The sequence below is a fragment of the Leiobunum rupestre genome, chromosome 4 (assembly GCF_980474605.1).
Source record: "Leiobunum rupestre chromosome 4, qqLeiRupe1.1.hap1, whole genome shotgun sequence".
In the NCBI taxonomy this organism is placed as follows: domain Eukaryota; kingdom Metazoa; phylum Arthropoda; class Arachnida; order Opiliones; family Sclerosomatidae; genus Leiobunum; species Leiobunum rupestre.
Genome location: NC_143387.1, coordinates 43059927 through 43073222, shown reverse-complemented (window position 1 = coordinate 43073222; position 13296 = coordinate 43059927).

Genomic DNA, 13296 nt, shown 5'->3' with positions numbered 1-13296 from the left:
ATTACTAGGATGAATAAAAAGGTTCAAATCTAACGTAGTCCAACTTTTTACTGGTTCGTGGTGAAACAAAACGTTAGTGAAGATTTTTGAATGGAATAAAGGTACAGTGACATACTTATAAGTAATTATGTTACATATGCTAGTAGTTTGCCCATGATCTAACAAAACTAAAAGTTTCGTTTGGTACCACCCATAGAAATCGGATAACAAACTAGAACGATTTTTGAAATTTTGTCCGATTATAACTTTTATAAAACCCTGCCTTGGCCCATGCTTTTCGTTTGGCTGGTAACAAAATTTACGCCATCGGTGCCAAACTGGTGAACTAACACTCTATTTCGCCTAAGATTAAATGGCCGACTTTAGCTCGACGCTAACGCGGTTTTTTCTTAAATCTTTAAAGTAACTTATGTTTAATTAAAGATGAAGAATGGCTCAAAACTGCGTAATCAAATCGTGTAAGAGTACATACTCAAAAGATAGTAATCGGGTTTTTCTAAGGCCTCGGGTCGACACTGATGTTTGTGTATCTCAAAAAATATATATCTTTTTTGTGTTCCTTTATACGGTTTTTACCTCTCCGAGGGGACAAGGTCCCCTAGGAGGGGTTATACAACCACCGTGTCTGTCTGTGGGTCTGTCAGGTCTGCGAACGCGTTCGCATTTTCGGTGCAAAGTGTAATCACTGCGTACGCAGTTTCTCGAGATCTCTGCGTTCGCAGTTTCTCGAAGGGTTGGGTGTGACGGTGAGCGTTAACGGATTCATTTGCGGTTTGGTTTGGATGGTGTTTTTTCGCTCACCGTCGTGACGGTTTGGTATTTTACGTTTTTGTAATGTTGATGCGTAGGTTGTGAGTGTTGAATTTGTTGTGTTTGTGTTCTGATGGTTGTGCATGTTGAGTCTGTTGTGTTTATATGGGCGTTTTCTCTCCAACTTCTACTTAATGACTTTGGGACGGACCGAGTTCTGAGTGTTATGCAACCTCTCCACGTCCAATGGTAGGGTTTCCACCAATTGTTCACGGTATTCGTCTTAGTATCAATTTGCGATTTATTGGCGCCGGCCGGGAATCGAACCCGGGTCTGCCTCGTGCAAGAGATTTACTCTAACCACTCAGCCACCAACGCTTTTTAAGTAACGGTGTTTTTCTAAAAAACAGCTTTGGCGAATGTCATTTACAAAGTTATAACGTTAGGTACTATAATTTATTCTACATCATTTTAAATATTTATAAATTATATTAATTTTATATTTAATGAAATATTTATAAATTATATTAATCATATATTTAATTAAATATTTATAAATTATATTAATCTTATATTTAATTAAATATTAATTAATTATATTAATCTTATATTTAAAAATTATATTAATATTATATTTAATTAAATATCTGAGTATTTTAATTTATTTGATCGTGTTCAGGAATTGAACTCGGGTCGCATCGTTACAATGCAGATAGTTTACCGCCGAGCCATTGACTTCCTTTAGGAAAATAAAAAGTAAAGAAACCATTATGATAAGGCGGGTTTTTACCTTTTAATAACGCTTAGAAATAGGATAATTATTCAAAACTCCCGCCGAAACTATATAAAAGTAATAATATAGCGCCACCGTGTGGAGAACTATCAATCAAACCGGCTAAAAATATAATCTCTTCAATTTTTCGAACTTAAGTCAAATCTTGACGGGTCTAAAAAACACCAAATAAACGTATATAAAGCCGTTGCCGTCAATATGGAAGATTTAGTCTTTCTTAGTTCTTGGCTGTCAGACGAACTACTACAGGACGGGGTCCTGGTGTCGGTCAAAAGTTATGAGGTAACTTTGCGGTTTTAATTAGTATGTTCGGTCTTCGGTCAAGGAAAGAGTTAAATTGTTTTTCGCGTTTGGAACGTGAGCGAATGGACTTAAGTGTATGAACAGTGCGTGTTTAAGACTGAAAGTGTTAAAGTAATTGTGAACTAACTCAAGTATTTCGTAAGCGAGAAAAATACAAATACCCTCTGTAGATATTACTTTGATTAAAATTGGCTTCGTATTATATTTAACTGAACTTGTACTGTAAATAGGGTTAAATTCAATTGTGCATTGTTTTATTACGTCTAACTCGCTGTTGTAACTACTTAATTTATAATATTCTGAATAAATTAAACTCGATTGTTTCGTCTCAATTATTTAAATTAAAATTAATATTTTATACCTGGCAGGGTTTGAACCGAGAATACGTTTTTCGTAAATAACTCTGAATTGCGGAGATATCTTTGGGTGTCGTGTCGAGAAATTAATACCACTAGGGACCATTCTTCCGAGGAGAGGTATATTTTGGCTTGCCAACTTGTCTTTTTCTATTTTTGGTTTATTTTTCAGGAGAATTGACCCCAGATTACCAAATTAATTAAACCTACATTATGTTTTACTAATTGTCTTTTAGTTTTTTCACTTATCCCTTTTATGTATGGTAATATTAATTTTAGTTTTTCTTTTTCTCCCCCCTCTTTTTTTATATTTTTTACCACATTCGCATTAAATATATCTTTAACTAAGTTTTCTTGGATAATTACACGCTACTAATTGTTTTATAATTATATCCTTATCTTTTATTGGTTGATCACTAATTGTTTCTATTTTAAATTTTAAACTTTTTATTAAACCAATTTTAATATTATTTGGGTGTGACCGTGTGAAGAATTATAATTTAGAAATTTTTTTGAATGTGTCGGTATTTGATAGTATTGTATTATAATTTTTTTATTAATTTTATTTAGTTTTAGGTCTAAAAATGATAATGAGCCTTTTTCTTCCTCTTCTACTGTAAATTTGACATTATCATCTAATAAATTGATTTTTTGTAAGACCAATCTATTGTTTAGATGGTCTGCAAACCTAGGATTGGCGGCCGTGTTTTGTTATTGATAGAGGTCAGTGGAAGGCGGTAGCTGCAGCAGCTGTCCAAAATGGAAATAGTAGATGAATTAAACACCTTTTTAATGAATCTTACCAGACCATTTATGTATGAAAGAACCGAGAAATACTTAGTTTTATTAGAATAAGAAAATATTCAGAATTATTTCTTGGAGCTACTTAAGATATATGAAACTCAGAGAAAAATATTCAGGCCTGCAGTAGCAAAGAAACAGAAGGCCACGGAAAATGAAGAAACTAAAATAAACCACGAGAAAAGAACTAGTAGAAATAAGAAAAAAAATTATTTCGTTTACGAGTAAGGCTACCTTTACGTTGCTATTCGTTTTATATTTCAAATAAAACAAGTACAATTATTTTGACAAAATAATACAAATATTTATTGTGTATAATTCTTAACGTAGTCAAGTTAGTCTAGTTTTTGGTTTTGCCTTTCTTCCACTGACACATGATGCACTTCTAATTTTTCCACAGCATCATATTTTTTTTTCGAGAAAGTTTTGCTCGGCAGTCGCCAGATCGGAGGTGGGGAGATTCTCTTTTCGAGGAGGGGAAGATGACACTCGGCCACTAAGGTGGAGGAAAACGGGGAACTTGCCTCCCGTGTTAGAGGAATAGGACGCTGATAATTTCGGTTCATGTATTTCTGATTATATACTAATAGCGAAATAACCTTAAAAAGGTTTAAGAAAATAAAGCTTAGTTAAAGCTATGTAGTCTTCAAACAGACTTTTTAATAATACCAGCTATATCAAAGCCCTGAAAAAAGCGGTTTGAATATTTTTTCTAGAATAGCTAATTAGCCTTGAAAAAGGCTTTTTGAATAATTTAGCTAGAATAGCTAATTAGCCTTGAAAAAGGCTTTTTGAATAATTTAGCTAGAATAGCTAATTAGCCTCGAAAAAGGCTTTTTGAATAATTTAGCACCTTTAAAAAGGCTGTATTGGCAAAGTTAGTCTCGGAAAAGACTTAGAAAAAATTTGACTGGGAGATAATCGAAATTGAGAACTACCTGTTTGTTCAGGAGCAGAAAAAGAAATGAAGAAACGCGCGTTATCTGGGACAAGTCCGACCACCGAAGGTCTAGGTCCTTTCTCTACGATCAGTGGTCACTGATATCACGTGATTTCGGAAAAGGGACAAGGAGTAAAAAAGAAAAAACCCTAATCCCCAGGACGCTCTCTATTCAAAGTAGTGACTGGTACGATGCTTTACGCTTCGACTTCAGCTCCGCTGGGATTTCCCTTCGTTTAAGCGTTGCAACGGTTTAAGTCGTATTAAAGAAATCCAGTTTCTCACTTTATGCCCCCTTTTGTAGAATTCCTAGAAACTAAGCTTATGTTTATTGTGTTGGTTGGAGCTAAGTTATCACTGAGTCGAACAGGTAGTTTTTTTTTTTTTTGCTGCTTTCCTTGCACGACGGACTTCCCCGTCCCGGGCCAGTCTTTTGTCTGTGGTATTAATTTCTCGAGATGACCCTTAAAGATATATCTCCGCAATTCAGAGTTATTTACTAAAAACGTAATCCCAGTCCAATCCCGCCCGGTATAAAATTTTAATTTTAATTAAAATAATTGAGACGAAACAACCGAGTTTAATTTATTCAGAATAATATAAATTAAGTAGTTACAACAGCGAGTTAGACGTAATAAAACAATGCACAATTGAATTTAACCCTATTTACAGTACAAGTTCAGTTAAATATAATACGAAGCCAATTTTAATCAAAGAAATATCTACAGAGGGTATTTGTATTTTTTTCGCTTACGAAATACTTGCCGCATCTTTAACGCTCATTTTATTTCAACGGGGTTAGGGGCTCAACGTGTCCGTCGATAGTCTCGACAAATTCATTCTCCCTGAGTATAAATAAATACATTCTTGATAATAATTATTACAAACAACGAAAAGGCTTAGCAATGGGCTGTTGTATATCGGGTGCCATTGCAAACCTATATTTAGAATCAATAGAAGATAATTTCTTGGGGAACATTGAAATTTGGCCATATTTAAAACTTTATAACAGATACATTTATGTTATCTTATTGATAAAAGACAAAAATCTAAACAATAGATTGGTCTTACAAAAAATCAATTTATTAGATGATAATGTCAAATTTACAGTAGAAGAGGAAGAAAAAGGCTCATTATCATTTTTAGACCTAAAACTAAATAAAATTAATAAAAAAATTATAATACAATACTATCAAATACCGACACATTCAAAAAAATTTCTAAATTATAATTCTTCACACGGTCACACCCAAATAATATTAAAATTGGTTTAATAAAAAGTTTTAAATTTAAAATAGAAACAATTAGTGATCAACCAATAAAAGATAAGGATATAATTATAAAACAATTAGTAGCGTGTAATTATACAAAAAACTTAGTTAAAGATATATTTAATGCGAATGTGGTAAAAAATATAAAAAAAGAGGGGGGAGAAAAAGAAAAACTAAAATTAATATTACCATACATAAAAGGGATAAGTGAAAAAACTAAAAGACAATTAGTAAAACATAATGTAGGTTTAATTAATAATAAATTTGGTAATCTTGGGTCAATTCTCCTGAAAAATAAACCAAAAATATAAAAAGAAAATGAAACAGGGGTAATATATGAAATTCCATGTAGCTGTAAAGATATTTATGTTGGACAAACAAAAAGAAAATTCAAAAAACGTATAAACAGAAATACATGAACCGAAATTATCAGCGTCCTATTCCTCTAACACGGGAGGCAAGTTCCCCGTTTTCCTCCAACTTAGTGGCCGAGTGTCATCTTCCCCTCCTCGAAAAGAGAATCTACCCACCTCCGCGACGAAGTTTTGAATACGCTATCTGGCGACTGCCGAGCAAAACTTTCTCGAAAAAAAAATATGATGCTGTGGAAAAATTAGAAGTGCATCATGTGTCAGTGGAAGAAAGGCAAAACCAAAAACTAGACTAACTTGACTACGTTAAGAATTATACACAATAAATATTTGTATTATTTTGTTAAAATAATTGTACTTGTTTTATTTGAAATATAAAACGAATAGCAACGTAAAGGAAATAATTTTTTTTCTTATTTCTACTAGTTCTTTTCTCGTCGTTTATTTTAGTTTCTTCATTTTCCGTGGCCTTCTGTTTCTTTGCTACTGCAGGCCTGAATTTTTTTCTCTGAGTTTCATATATCTTAAGTAGCTCCAAGAAATAATTGTGAATATTTTCTTATTCTAATAAAACTAAGTATTTCTCGGTTCTTTCATACATAAATGGTCTGGTAAGATTCATTAAAAAGGTGTTTAATTCATCTACTATTTCCATTTTGGACAGCTGCTGCAGCTACCGCCTTCCACTGACCTCTATCAATAACAAAACACGGCCGCTAATCCTAGGTTTGCAGACCACGATTTTCTTCGATGAAATAATTTCTCTTAGCCTCACTAGATGGCGGTCTAGTTACCCGTGGTGCATTCGAAATTTTCCTTGTAGTCGCGGGAGGCGGAAAATTAACAAGGCCTCGCTATTCAACCCTCCCCTGTCGCACGGAGAAATTGCCGTCCGAGAAAAATTTGCTCGCTGATAATTTCGGTTTATGTATTTCTGGTATAAAGGAACACAAAAAAGATATTGAAATCCAAAACTTGAATAACGGCCTAGCGAATCATCTAAATAAAAATTGTGTCGTGCGCAGCGAAATAAAAGACGAGAACTTCTCCGACATAAAATGCGTTAAACCTTTTTCCTCTTATTTCAAAACAGAACTGGCCGTTAATTTATTTTTACACGCGAAAAATAACACCTTTTTTAACAGCAACCAAAAACTCACTTTCACGCGCGCGTGCGCTATATAAACATTTGAAAACGAATATAGGTAGATGTACTATACAAAATTACGATGTGTACAACCGAACATTCCGCCCGCCTTGAAATAAAGAATTTCAAATGAGATAGTAAAAGTCCGAAAAGTTACATTTGCATACATAAATAACCCTTAGTAAACAGTTTGAATACAATTAAAATCAGTCTAGTGGTAACTGGCATAATTTAACTACGGGTCTTTTCAGTGATTTGTCAGAGGTTCTGACAGTTACGACGCGAACTTGATTGTCTTGTCCTGGATGAAGTTCAGTGATTCTTGCCATTCTCCACTTGGTTGGAGGTAAATCTTCATCTTTGAGCAAGACCAAGTCGACGACTCGTAGATTCGGTTTTGGTGTAGTCCACTTTGGACGTTGTTGAAGGCGAGAGAGGAATTCATTTCGCCAACGGTTCCAAAAGTGCTGCAGTACTTGTTGGCCCAATTGCCAACGTGACAGGCGGTTGACGTTTTCAGAAGTGAGATCTGGTTCGGGTATTGCGGTGAGCGCATCTCCGATTAGGAAATGTCCAGGTGTCAACGCATTGAAGTCGTTTGGATCCGAGCTTAACGCCGTTAAAGGACGTGAATTTAAGCAAGCTTCGATTTGGCAAAGAAGCGTTTGCATTTCTTCAAAGTTTAGAACCATGGTGCCAAGAACTCGTTTCAGATGATACTTGACGGACTTCACCCCGGCTTCCCAGAGGCCTCCAAAATGTGGCGCTGCAGGCGGGTTGAAGTGCCAATTAATTCCTTCGTCTGCGAGCCATCGTGACACTTGATCGTTGTTGTTTGTAGAGACTATGAATTTGAAGAATGTTTTCATCTCTCGATCGGCTCCTGTAAAGTTGGTTCCACAGTCGCTGTAAATGTCGGCGCATTTTCCTCGTCGAGCAACAAAGCGTTTCAATGCTGCCAGAAATGCAATGTATCCCTTAAACCTGAGGTGACTTCGTCCCTTCATTAGTTTAAGGGTAAATGGTCCTGCGTAGTCGACTCCACACTTCAAAAATGGCCGAGCAGGATTTGCTCTCGCTGGTGGTAAATCGCCCATAAGTTGCTTTACAGTGACTGCCTGCTGTCGTACACATGAAACACATCTTCTGATATGGAAACGTATGGCATCACGAAGACCGACGATCCAATAACGTTTCTGTAAGACAGAAGTTAGTAGTTGAGCACCTCCGTGAAAATGTTTCTCGTGCTCGTGTTGTATTAGAAGTTCTGTTAATTTGCTCTGTCTCGGTAACAGTGCCGGATGCCTTTGTTCGTATGGTAAGTTGGAGTGGCAAAGTCTGCCACCAACTCTAAGAATCCCATCTTGATCGATGTACGGACGCATCGAAAGGATTTTACTTTTCCGTGGTAATTCTTTGTTTTGTTTAAGGCAAGCTATCTCTTCGTTAAAACTGTTGTTTTGGACGACCCGAATCCAATGGGATAGCGCCTTTTCGTTCTCTTCCTTCGATAAAGGTCCAGTAATCCTCAATTCTGTCGCATTTCGCGAATTGAAGACAAAACGTAGAATGTAGGCGGTGATATGAATGAGTTTTTTAAGCGCTGAAAATTTGGAAAGGAGCGTGAAATCCATTTGATGATGTGTTACTAAAGAAATAATTCGTCTTTCCTCGGATAAACATTCATTTGGCTCTGAGAGTTCATGTAGTTCTTGCGTTGTTGCGGCGAAAATAAGGCACTGCGGTCCATGCCACCAGAGACCATGATTTCCCAGTTCGCTAGCGGATATTCCTCGAGAAGCGCAATCTGCAGGGTTGCTGTCTCCTGAAATGTGATGCCATTGCGCTCTCGGTAGTTTCTCGTGGATTTCTGACACTCGATTGGCTACGAACGTTTTCCAACGTTGCGGTGGAGCTTTCAACCAAGCTAGGACGATTGTTGAGTCCGACCAGCAATGAACATCAGCTATATCCAATCTCAATGACTCCCTGATCAGTTGAATCAGAGAAGCCAAAAGTAATGCACCAGATAATTCCAGTCTCGGAAGTGTGATTTGTTTGAGCGGAGCGACTCTTGTTTTCGCAGCGATCAGTTGTATTTTGATTTGTCCGTTGTTATTCACCGTCTTCAGGTATACGGCAGCTGCGTACGCTTTCTCCGATGCGTCACAAAATCCATGCAGGCTAATGTCTGTAGCATTAGCTTGCGAAATGTGCCGTTGAACCGTAATGTTTTCAATTTCTGGTAAATCGGTTCGAAACGACCTCCATTTAGCTTGAAGTGGTTGGGGAAGTTGCTCATCCCAATTCAATTTTAGCTGCCACATTTCCTGTAACATCAGTTTCGCTCGAACGGTTACTGGTGCCAACAGTCCCAGAGGATCGAATATCCTTGCTGTATCCGAAAGAATCGTACGTTTAGTGATTGAACTTCTTGACGCTGGAGAAGTAACCATAAACGAGAAATTATCAGCCGAAGGAGTCCAATATAGGCCGAGAGTCTTGACTGATTCGTCGTTCTCGATGCATAGTGGCTTTTGTAAATCCTTCATGTTGGCTGGTAGTGTATCCAATAATGCAGCTTCATTCGACGCCCATTTCCTTATTTCAAATCCTGCTTGAGATGTAGCTTGAATGATTTCTGACTGAAGTCTTAAAACGTTCTCAATCGTTTCGTCGCCTGTCATTAGATCGTCCATGTAGAAGTCATTTTGTAAAGCCGAAGATGCCAACGGAAGTGTCTCTTTCATGTCATGGCCGAGTTGCTTCAAGACTTTAGTTGCTAGGTATGGCGCTGATGCGGTTCCATATGTAACCGTTAGCAAACGGTATTCGAGCAAGGGTTCGTGTGAGTTGTTTCGCCAAACAATTCTTTGAAGATCGGAGTCGTCTGGATGTACTCTAATTTGACGAAACATTTTGGCAAGGTCTGCTTTCATTACAATGCGATGTTGACGAAAGCGAATAAGGAGGTTGACCAAATCATCTTGAAGTTTTGGCCCCACTAGCAGATGATCGTTTAGGGAAACTCCAGTTGTAGATTTGGCAGAGGCGTCGAACACCACACGAACTCTCGTGGTGGTACTGTCTTCTTTGAATACCGCATGATGAGGCACGTAGTAAGATGGATTGGTTTCGATTTTTATTTCATTCGAGGGAATGAGTTCCATATGTCCAAGGGCAATGTATTCCCCCATGAACTTGCGGTACTCCTCATAGAGATTCGGGTTAACACGTAGACGTCGTTCTAAGTGAGAGAATCGACGGATTGCCATTTGTTTAGAATCTCCAAGTTTTGGTGCATCGTTTATCTTTGGTAATCGTACAGTGAATCTTCCTGTAGAGTCACGTGTATGTGATTCTTCAAAGTTCTTTTCACATTGAATTTCTGTTGGAGATAGTATTCTTCGAGGCTGGATGTCTTCTAGCTCCCAAAGATGTTTCAAATCTGCTTCCAATGTACAATGGTGGACCTTTATTTTCGAACTTCTTCCGGCCATCAGCAATGGACCGGAAACTGCCCATCCGAAAAGAGTATTAAAGGCACCTGGAAGACCTTCTTTCCCCTTGCAAATGCCATCTTGTAAGAGCTCTAGATACACGTCAGCACCTAGTAAAATATCCACTTGTCCAGGGCTATGAAAAGTTGGATCAGCAAGTGTTAAGCCTTTCAAGTGTAGACAATTTCCAGGATCGAACGGACTGTTAGGTAAATAATCCGTGACCTTTTTCAGGACGATTGCCTCGACGATGACCTCCGACGTGTTAATGATATTTGACTGAATATTCACCATGACACTGCCTTGAGAGGTGTTCATTCCGGTTGCTCCAATTCCGTCAACTGAGACGTTGAAACGTGTTCGCTTCAATCTTAGTTTCCTCGTGAATTGTTCCGTGATGAAACTGGCTTGAGAACCCGAGTCCAGAAGCGCTCGGGCTGGATAAAGTTGCTCGTCAAGTCCCTTGACTTGGACCATTGTGGTTGCCAAGATAACTTGGGTTGATCCAATTATTTCACGAGATGGGCATGAAACTACACCGGAGGTTGCCTTCGTCTTCGTTAATTCCTTCTCTTGATGTAGAAGTGTGTTATGTCGTGCGTTGCATTTCCTACAATGACCAGATTTGCAGTCATTGCTTTGATGACCGGTTCGTAAGCAATTGAAACACATGGCACTCCTCTTGACCATGTTCCAACGCTCGTCCGAAGATGCATTCAGAAAATTGGTACATTTGTATACAGAGTGTGTTTCGTTGCAAAAGTGACACGTCTCGCTCAGAGCACCATGATGAGCCTTTGTACTCGGTCTCTGATGTAATGGAGGCTTCGACTTGATTGCAGTAGTTGTAGGCGGAGCTGCTGCTAAGGCTCTGGCCCGTTGTTCAAGAAATGTAACGAGATCCTCGAAAGTTGGTCTTTCGGTCCCCCTCAGGGAAAGTTCCCATTGTCGGCGAGATTCTTAATCCAGTTTTTCCTTTACAAGATGAAGTAGTATGGAGTCCCAATGTTGTACTGGTTCTTTGAGAACCTTGAGCGCCCTTATGCATTCGGCGGTGGTATCGATGAGCGTTCGTAAAGCGGATGAAGATTCTTGGATGACGTTAGTTTGACTGAAGAGACGTTTTACGTGTGCATCGATGATTTCCCGGGTATTGTTGAACCGATTGTTTAAGATATCCCAAGCTTCCAGATAATTAGCGTCAGTTACCGGAATAGATTGAACTAGGAGCGCTGCTTCGTTTCGTAATGATGACTTCAAATACTGAAACTTCTGAGCTCCGGTGAGCGATTCGTTGTTGTGTACGGTGGCCGTGAAGAGATCGTGAAATGGAAGCCAATCGACGTAACCACCGCTGAATGATGGAAGTTCCAGCTTCGGTAAACGTACATCACTAGCTGGTCTGACTTGTCTCACTGGAATGTTTGCTGCTCTTTCATTTGATTCAATGACGAGTAGGATTGTCAGATCTTCGAGTCGAGCGACTAGAGGGTTGTATTCATCTTCGTGATCCGCGAAGTCGTCGTCGTCGGGATCGATATTTGCAACTACGGCATCGTGAACCTCATCCAAGTCTTTCGATAGTTTTTCCACCTTGTCTACATACAGCTTCAAGGCGACGTCAGATAGATTCGTTGCTGTTTGACCCACCGCATTTTCAATCCTGGTGATCTGTCCCTTGATAGCTGCTCTTCTTCTCACCAGAACATCCATGATGACTTATGTTGATTCGTTTACGATCGGGATATGATCGATGGTTTAAACGGTTTCCAACGGAGAATCCACGCTAATTTTCACTGTCTCTCTCGGAAAGATAGCCGATTCGATGATTAGTTGAGGAACATAATCAAGTTGACGAATGTATCCGGCTCGACGGACCAAAAAATGTCGTGAAGCGCGAAATAAAAGACGAGAACTTCTCCGACATAAAATGCGTTAAACCTTTTTCCTCTTATTTCAAAACAGAACTGGCCGTTAATTTATTTTTACACGCGAAAAATAACACCTTTTTTAACAGCAACCAAAACCTCACTTTCACGCGCGCGTGCGCTATATAAACATTTGAAAACGAATATAGGTAGATGTACTATACAAAATTACGATGTGTACAACCGAACAAATTGTAACCACATCATACAATGGGGGGAGTCAAAAATAATAACCAGGGAAGATAATTGGGGGAAAAGAAATTTTAAAGAGGTTGTGTATATTAAAGACAGAGGGAAATTAAATCAAGATAAGGGGCCTATAGATATAAAACATTGGGGGATGTTTAAAATTAAAAAGTTAAAAAATTAAACCTAAAAAATTATTAAATAAAAAATTGTCTAGAATTGTATCGATATAGAAATTTACAGTTGTATATTTGACGTCGGCTTGAAAAGGAACTACGGTTCGAAAGCTCGCCAAAAATAATTTTTTTTTTAATTTTAAATTTTAGTCATGTAGTATCCCGTCTAATTTACTATTATTTTATTAGGTTAATTAACGTTTAATTATCGCCAACTTTACATTAATTTCAATGGGGTGGGGGAAAACTTTTAACCAAGTTACGCGCGAGCGCGCCTCTAGAGGCAGCGCAGATGGCGTTACTGTCGTTTTAGCCAAGAATCTAATCGGTGCCTTGTCAGCCATTCGATTAAGCGTTCTAGTTTGTTATCCGATTTCTATGGTACCACCTAATGAGCCTGAAAAAGTGTCTGGCTCATGGACTCGAGGGGCTAACCACTCTTAGAAAGTCTGTACACCGGATTACGCTTAGATTACCACTGCCAAAGGCAGGGACTTCAAAGATTACGCGTAATCCCATTAGTACAGTCAAAGGTATGGCTCTGTACACCGATTACGCGGAGTGATCAGCCCCTCGCATGGACTATACAGGTTATAGTACAGTTTAAAGGGGGAAAATCCTTGCTTATGGAATTTTGACGAATGGGTTGGCGGCTGTAGCGCGAGAGATCAAACTCAAAGTTGGCCGTGGCTGAAATACGCTGATCTCAGTCTCACTTTTCTGCTTTGGCCTCTGCTATAAAAGTTCGTTTTTTTCAGCGAATTTTAGCCTAGG